We start from the raw sequence: 8,596 nt of genomic DNA on the forward strand, positions 1-8,596 counted from the left end.
TGAAAGAAAGAAAGAAAGAAAAAGATCTACACCTTAAGCCTTAAAAAAACACTATTGAAAAGCCTTAACAGCAACCCAGCAATATCTTCCAAGAGAGCTTGCGTAATTTTTTCTCTCACTGCCAAGGGGAAATATGAGGTTTCAGAGGAAGACGGTTCATTTTTTTTTAAGGTCTGAAGCTCTCTCTCTCTCTCTCTCTCTCTCTCTCTCTCTCTCTTTAATGCAACCAGCAGCACCAGATTATAATGCCACAAATCCTACCATGACTCCCCCTTCCTCAGCTTCTGACACTGCCCCCTCCCCATGTGCGAAACAGATGCTGACCAATCCATACAGAAACACACACCCCCACACACACAAATTCCATTATGAACCCAATTTGCAGGGCAGGGCAGGGATATCGATTTTAACAAAGGTCATGGATGACAGTGCTGGTGGGTGTTTTTTTTTCTTTTTTTTCTTTTAAAAAAAGTATATATATTTATTTTGTGGGGGGGGGGGAGAGTTTTTTAATCAAGAGATGTTCCTCCATTTCCCCCTTCTGCATTAGAAGTTCTTGTAATGTAAACAGAAATTCCAGAGTTGGTATATGATGCCTAATCGTTAAATTATGGTCTAAATCAATAACCCCCTTATTTTATTTATCTCTCTCATTCCTTTTTTTGTTTTTGGTACTTATTATTATTATTCCTTCAGAATGTGTCTTAGGTTTGTACAAATATGTCTGCTTCTCTTCTGTTCTTCCTTACTTCTTCTTTTCCCTCCTGTTTGAGGATAAACTGGAAAAAAATACGTTGTTGTTGTTTTTTTCATTGTAGACACAAAAGATTGCAAATGTAGTGTATCACTGAGTCATTTCCCTTATTTTCTGCCTCAGCTCTTCCAGATTTACATATAGGGCCTGGGAGTACACAGGCCAGCAGAATTAAGGTAGTAGACTGGACTGCACCACTTAAGCTTTGAGGCTACTGTTGGGGCTACCATTTTTAATGCTTCCCCCATGGGATTTTTATATTTAAACCCTCCATTGTTGTTGTTTATAATTGCAGGGAGTTCTTTTACAGGGGGCGAGGGGAAGCATTTGAAAGAAACGATACCCCCCCGACTTGCAAACCAAAGTGGTACAATCCACTCTACTACCTCGAGATTCCGCCACCTTCGATGGGTGTCATAGGGCAGGCCTTGGTTTGTTCAAGAGAAGGAAAGTGACGATGGGTGCAGCCACCAATCCCTGCTGCTTTGTAAGCCCTCTTCTTTTCCATGGGGCTTGCACACTTCCATGGGGCTCATATTTGCCCCTTGAAAGCTCGATGGAAATGAACAAAAGTTACGGAGCAGCGGTTCTTGATTGGTAGCTCCCAAAGTGTGAGTCTCATTTTCCACCTCTTCACACTGTGTGATTCGGGAGGAAAGTTAGGGCAAGGAAACTGACCTTTGGTGAAGCGGTGGCTGAACAGTTAAGGATTGCTTTCTTTAAAAGAAAAAAGAAAAAAAAAGATAGCCAACTTTTTTATTTAAAAAAAGTTATATTTGTTAATGTTTTGTAGGGAATACAGTAGAAGAAAATCTTAAAGCACTCTTATAATATGGTATCTTTTCTACTTCTATATTAAAAAAGCAGATATTTCTAAAGTATTTCTGTAACTTAAAAACAATCTTTCCTTTTTTAAAAAAAAATCAGTTTTAGGTAAGGTTGGGTTTCCATTTTGTTTCCGTTTTGGTCGTTTTGTTTGCAAATCCCTTTTGGTTCTCTGTACAACTTACCTTTTTGTATATTATTGTTTGCAATAAATATACGTTTTATTAAACTTTAAACGAAGTGGAGCTTGTTTAACTGCCGTATCCATAACTGAAGCAATGTTACCTCCTTTTTCAATATAAAAATGACCAATGGATTTTTGTTGCTGTTGTTTAGTCGTTTAGTAGCGTCCGACTCTTCATGACTCCCTAAAAAAGCTCAACAACTTTGACCTGAACCCCAAAAATGGGGGTAGATCGCTGCCAGTTTTTAACTCTGTTGAGTAGATGGCAGTCTCTTGGGAGTTGGCCACCCCTGGATTAATCCATGTCTCCCATAGAGGTAATGTTGGTATATGTGCCCAGGGCTATTTTTTCTAGAAAATAGGTGCCAGAATTCACCATCCTCTCCTCCTCCCCCCTGCTGTGGGGCCTGCAATGGTGCCCACCCAAAAGGTGCCAGAACTGCGTTCCTGCTGAAAAAAAAGTCTTGCATACAGCCCTGCAAACAGATTAAGGAAGAGAGGCGCCATTTCATAGTTGCCAACCCTCCCAGGAATTTTCACGACTTCACATTTCCACATCTCTACTGATACTTGGGATGCTTCTGAGATTATTCTCTAGTGGAGGAGTTTCCAGACCCTGAAATGGAAACGGGGTTTTCAAACCATAGGAATAACAAGTCATCTCTGACTGCCATTGCCTGTATCAGACTGTATGCAAATGCCAGGCCCTCTCCAAAGGTACCACCTTGAAATTTCAGACATAGTTGCATTATTTGTAGATAGCACATGAAAGAAATTCTGCACCATGCACACATGCCCTTAGGGAAAAGCCCCTTTGGGGAAATGGAGAATTTGAATGGGGAAAGCAGCAATCGGGGAGAGGGCTTGTTTTATTTATTTATGATATTTCCAGCCAACCCTTCATCATAACAGAATGGGGTACAGTGTACAAAATGAAATGCACTCCAAACCTTTCCTGACATGTCTCACTCTTTTCTCTCCTCCCCATTAAATTTACATCCTGCCTTTTCTTCCCCCAAAATGCCTAGGGCAGCCTACAAAAAAGCAGTAAAACAATACATTGATTTTTTAAAAAAAAGCAAGAAAGAACATCTAAAAACTTTTTTTTAAGCTGTAGGGACATTTTTGCACACATTTGCATTTCATTTAGAGGTAGCCTTTTCATACACAACTTTAGAAGTAATCTTCCTACCACAGATTAAGAATAGAAGGAAAGGGGGACAGCTCCCCAAGGTTAGAATCAAAATACAACTAGTACACTAAAAATATGGAATCAGACATTATGACAGACCACCACCACAGTGATCCTATGGATAGACTTGGGCCTTGGGGTGGGGGCGGTCCTAGATTCCACTTAAAGCTCCACGAAGAAACCATTTTGTGGTTTTAGGCAGATCACAAGTCTGGCAGCCTCCGATCACATCTGTAAAAATGAGACTTGCTTCATAAGGCTCATGTGGGGATGATGAACCAGACCAAGCATGGAAGGAAGTTCCCTTCAGACATTGAAACTATAATTTAAGACAGCCTCTGTCCATTGATTTAAATGGGTTTATGCACAGCTTATTTCAGTCCCTCCAAGTGTCCCTATTTTCCAGGACGTCCCTGATTTGGGGAAGCCATCCGGTTTCTAATTTGATCCCAGAATGTCACACTTTTCCTTAGGACATCCTGATTTTCATTGGAGAAATGTTGAAGGGTATGGAGTTATCCAACCCCAAGCCGCCTGAAGGCAATCCTGTATAGGGAAGATTTTTTTTATTTTATTTTTACTGTTTTTTTATGTTTTTATGTATGTTGGAAGCCACCCAGAGTGGCTTACTGGGGCAACCCAGTAAGATGTGTGGGGTATACATAAAAAAAATTATGATTATGGAATGGGATGTTCCTATTTTCATTGGAGAAATGTTGGAGCGTATGCAATTTTGTGCTGGGGCTGCGAATGAAAATGGGACAAGTCACGTGCAAACGTGGCATACACGGTTTTAAGCACGATGGAGGAAGGATGCGAGGTAGACTGTTTGCTTTGGCATGAATCACTCAGGGAGTTTTTAAGATCATATTGACTCTCAGGTTTTCTCCAGCAAAACAAACAGATGAAATCACTCCCTGGACCTCTGTGTTCTTCTAAACCCCTAGCTTTGCTGCTCTTCCTTGCCCTGAAGGCTATTGGTGTCCTCTTTGTGGGATTTCTGCCTCGCCCCCCCCCCCCATTTGTGTTGTATGGTATGTGTACATCTGGGAAACCTGGGACTCTCATACAAACCAGCATGTAGCCCCTGCTGCAGATTCCATCCACGAACCATCTGGGCACAAGACAGAGTCTTTCCAGCCAGAGAGAGTTGAGAAAACCCAAAGAAAAGTGAAATCTTTTTTTTTTTTTTTAATTCAGGTAGGCAGTCAGTGACCTAGATTTGATTGCTTCTGTTTAGTATCTTCGCGTTAGGTTTAGTTGTGGTTCTCATTGATTGTCCTATATATTTTCCAGGTTTCGTTGTGTGCTGCTTTGCAATATGGTTTCATTTTAAAGGTGGGATACAGATGAGTTTCAAATCAAAGAGGAATTTGGGGATGTAGAAACCACACAGATTGGGAAAGAATGCAAAAAGCTCCCCTCCCCTGCCAAGGAATGTGACTTCAGTCCCATGCAGAAGAGGGCCTCAGGAATTATCTTCCCTCTTCCTGCTCTCACAGTCCCTGCCGCCCAATCTAGCTTCTTCCTCTATTGCCCTTTAGGGTCAGTCCACATGACCATTAGGAGGCGCATGTTGACTTACTGCCTATTGGGATGCGCTCGGGTTGCGCACCTGACCATCTGCAAAATTGTATCGTGGATCTGGGGTAGAAATCTGCCACTTTCTTCCATTTTAGGTTCAGTTCCACTTGACAGGCGAGACAGAAGGAAGAGATTTTCAGCTGGACGTTACTTAATATCCCAAGAAGTCGGAAGACACAATACATTCAGAGTAAAAAATTCTAGGTCTGCAATAGACGCTTTAGTAAATAAGAACAGGAATGCAGATATATTGAGAATGAATTGTGAAGAGATGTAAAGATGCTAAATAAAAATACATATACGGTATACCAGAACCTATAAATAAGCAAATGAAAATGAGAGAATCAGTGCAGCTCTGGATGTGGCAAAAGAAGAATAGTCTGGTTGGGGTCGCCTAATATTCCATGGCTCCTCTTCTTCCTCTGTAAGCTACATGTGGCATTGCAGTTGGTTTTCCACACTATCAGGAATATCACCTTTTCTGTATGTACATCCCACTATGTTCCATGCACACTAGTGGCAAAGCCACCAACATTTCTCCAACGAAAATAGGGATGTCCTATTCCATTATTATTATTATTATTATTATTATTATTATTATTATTATTATTATTATTATTATCCACCTGTCCCTATCAATATACCAGCAAATTGCTGCATCCCTCCTTCCGATATTAACAAAAACCCCCGGTATGTCCACAATCCCTCGGACTCCCTCCCTCCCAAGAATGCAGGCAATGCAGAACCAATCTTCGACATCTCCAGGCAGCTTTGAAAACGGGCTCTACCAAGAGCAAAATCGAGGAGGTCGCCCAACTCCATACACACTATAAACAGCTTCTTAGATACAAGAAACAATGCTTCGCAGAAGCATGCTGGATAGAACTGGATGCTGTTACCAAACGCCGAGATGATAAGAAATTCTGGCGAGTCATCAAATTGGGCCTAACCACCTCTGCCGTCCCAAGCAACAATATCGTGGAAGCCAGCTGGTACAAACACTTTCCCCATCTTTATTCCACTCCCTTCCCTAACCCACCCATAACCCTTCCCGCAGCCAGTAGATCCGCCCTTCCGTCATGGGACCCAGTCCCCCCAGAGAAATGCTATATTTATATCCTACCCATCTGACTGGGTTACTCCAGCCACACTGAGCAGCTTCCACCATATATAAAAAATATAATAAAACATGTAACATTTAAAACATTCAACATTTAAAAACAGTGCTGCCTTCAGAAGTCTTCTAAAGGTTGTATAGTTTCTTGTCTTCTTCGCTGGGGGTGGGGGGTGGGGTCACCTAACTCCATACCCTCCAACATTTCTGTGATGAAAATAAAGACCCTCTAAGGAAAAGCATGATATTCCAGGATCAAATCAGAAACCGGGATGGCTTCTGTAAATCTGGGACTGTCCAAGGCAACACTTGGAGGGTCTGTGGTGACCATGACATAGCTGCTGTGGGTGGGCCAGTTCACCAGCAATATATATTGTGGGGGGGGGGGGGGTTGTGGCATGACACCTCTTTCTTTTGCTGCCTATAGCAGCCATTATGTGCTATCACTCGTGGCACTTTTATCATGTTATAAATACCTTCTAAATCTGTTGTAGGTTCCCTCAACCCCCTTGAGCAGATGTTCTCCAGTGTTTCAGGTAGAAGTAATCCCCCCTCCCGCTCCTTCTTCAGATGCCAGGGACCGAAACTGGGATGTTCTGCATGGAAAACAGGTGTTTTGCCCCTGAGTTAAAGTCTGTCCCTCTATGAACCCATGGCAATCTCCACATCGCAAGCAGAACATCACAAGCGGCTGCTTGTAGCTCTGAAAAGATACCCTCTAGTCCAGAGGGTCCCAAATTTATTGGGCTTACCACCCCTTTTTTGGGGGGGAGCTCAGCGACACCCTGGAAATCTACCTTCTTTAAGCAAATGAACAGAAAGATGCAGAGGCAGATTTGTGTTCTTTCATGTATCGATATTTCTACCTACATCCTATATATTGTATTTTGTGTGTTTTTTTGGAAAATAATCAGTACGGCTTTAACACAATGTTACATCGGTAAGCAGGGCTGGTGCTGGGGTTTTTGTGCCCTAGGCAAGATCACCTTCTGGCGCCCCCCTGCCAATCCCTAGCACCGGCCCTGCAGAGAAGCCCAATTTCAGGCTGCTCCCCCTTCCCCCTCTACCGCTGGCAGTGCGGCACTAGGTGGCGGGGGGCAGGCTGGCCAGCGCCCCCTCCATTTTGGCGCCCTAGGCAATTGCCTAGTTCGCCTAAATGGATGCGCCAGCCCTGTTGGTAAGTGTCATTACACAACAGATGGAACATGTATGAATGGTTTATTTTCAAATTTTTCTTCTCTTCTTGCTTTATGCTTCCACTACCCCTTATTTTTATTCAGCAGCACCCCCCCCCATCTGCACCCAAGGCTACTACCACCCCCCTGGATCATTCCAGTGGTCCCCAGGGGGTGGTATCACCAGTGGCAGAGCAATCGGGCGCCTGGGGCATCACGTGCCCTGCACCTAGGGGTGGAGCCAGCTGCCTGCAGGAGTTGGGCCAGCCGGGGCAGGATGCTCCTCGGGGCCTCCGAGGAGTCTGCCTGCCTCCTCCCACTCAGCTGCCCTACAGCTGAAGGGGAGGCAGTGGGCTGACTGTTTGGGGCAGCACGGAGCCTGCAGGTGCCCAAGCCACTGCATCACTCCCAGGAGAGATGCGTGGCTCGGGCACGCTGCAGGCCCCGTAGTGGGTGCCTCCTGGCATTTTGTCACCCACCTCAGTGGTGACACACGGGGCGGCCCACCTCTGCTGCACCTCACTCCCTCCACCCCTGGGTATCTCCCACTTTTTGTAACACTGTTCTGGTTCAACAAACATAGCAGCGGTTTCAGATGGGCTTTGGAATAAGTGACTCCCATGTCTCTCCTATGGCAAATCTGATCACGTGAACAAAGCTTTCGTTCCTAAACCTAAAATTTCAAACACCTGTCGCTTTTCTCATGCCGGCACTGCGCTGAGCCAAGAATTTTCAAACTGCCTTTCTCTCGGGGGTTTGTGACACTGACAGATGCCTTCTCTTGAGAAATGTACATTAAGGACTGGAGCCACATTTCAACACAAAGGTGAAAGCCTTTTCCATTAACTCCACTCCTTTCGAAATGACATTTGGGACTGACGTTTCGTGACTAGCTGAGACACATCAGCGTATCGGCACAATAACTTCCCCTGTTTTGAGCAAGTTTGGGAAAACACAAAAGAAGTTCCAGGCTGTGGAGAGACTCACGTTCCAAGCCTACTAATGTTTGAAGCAAACACCTGTTCTGCAGTGTCTTTCAGCTACATATTTGCCTGACTCCTGTGCCAGCTGTTTGTCCTGTGAGGGCCAACGTTTCCCCTGAAGATGCATGGTCAAGGAAAAATAGATGCTGCGTACATGGGCTGCAAAGGCATTTAGTGAAGATCAGTCTAAATATTGTTGTATATTTTTTTTGGAAGGGGACCCCATACACCCTAGAAATTGAAAAACGGTAGGATTTTGATGATTTGGGGTGTGAAGGGAGAAATACGAGCGGCAGAGGAATTCCTCGGCTAGCTTATGCAAAAAACAACATGGCCAAGCTAGGGCCATTAAGGAAGAATACAGGGCCCTTGAGAGCACTGGCAATGCAAGAGAACTGTCCCCACCCCCTTGCCCTGAGGTGTGAACAGAAACTGAGGGTTTGGAAGGTTGCCAGGGTAGCTGGGTGTCAGGTGACAGGAAAAGAAAGCTTTTAGCAGAGTGTTCTGGGAAGAAGAAGGAAGAAGAAAGAGTGGGATCCATCTTGGGAAGGCTGGCTAGGAGAGATGTCTTGGAGGAGGAGGAGGAGGAGGAGGAGGAGGAGGAGGGGAGGAGGAGGAGGAGGAGGAGGAGGAAAAGAAGAAGAAGAAGAAGAGGAGGAGGAGGAGGAGGAGGAGGAAGGAGGAGGAGGAGCAGCAGGAGGAGTTTGGATTTGATATCCCGCTTTATCACTACCCATGGGAGTCTCAAAGCAGCTAACATTCTCCTTTCCCTTCCTCCCCCACAG

This window comes from Lacerta agilis, chromosome 2, assembly GCF_009819535.1.
Source record: "Lacerta agilis isolate rLacAgi1 chromosome 2, rLacAgi1.pri, whole genome shotgun sequence".
Lineage (NCBI taxonomy): Eukaryota > Metazoa > Chordata > Lepidosauria > Squamata > Lacertidae > Lacerta > Lacerta agilis.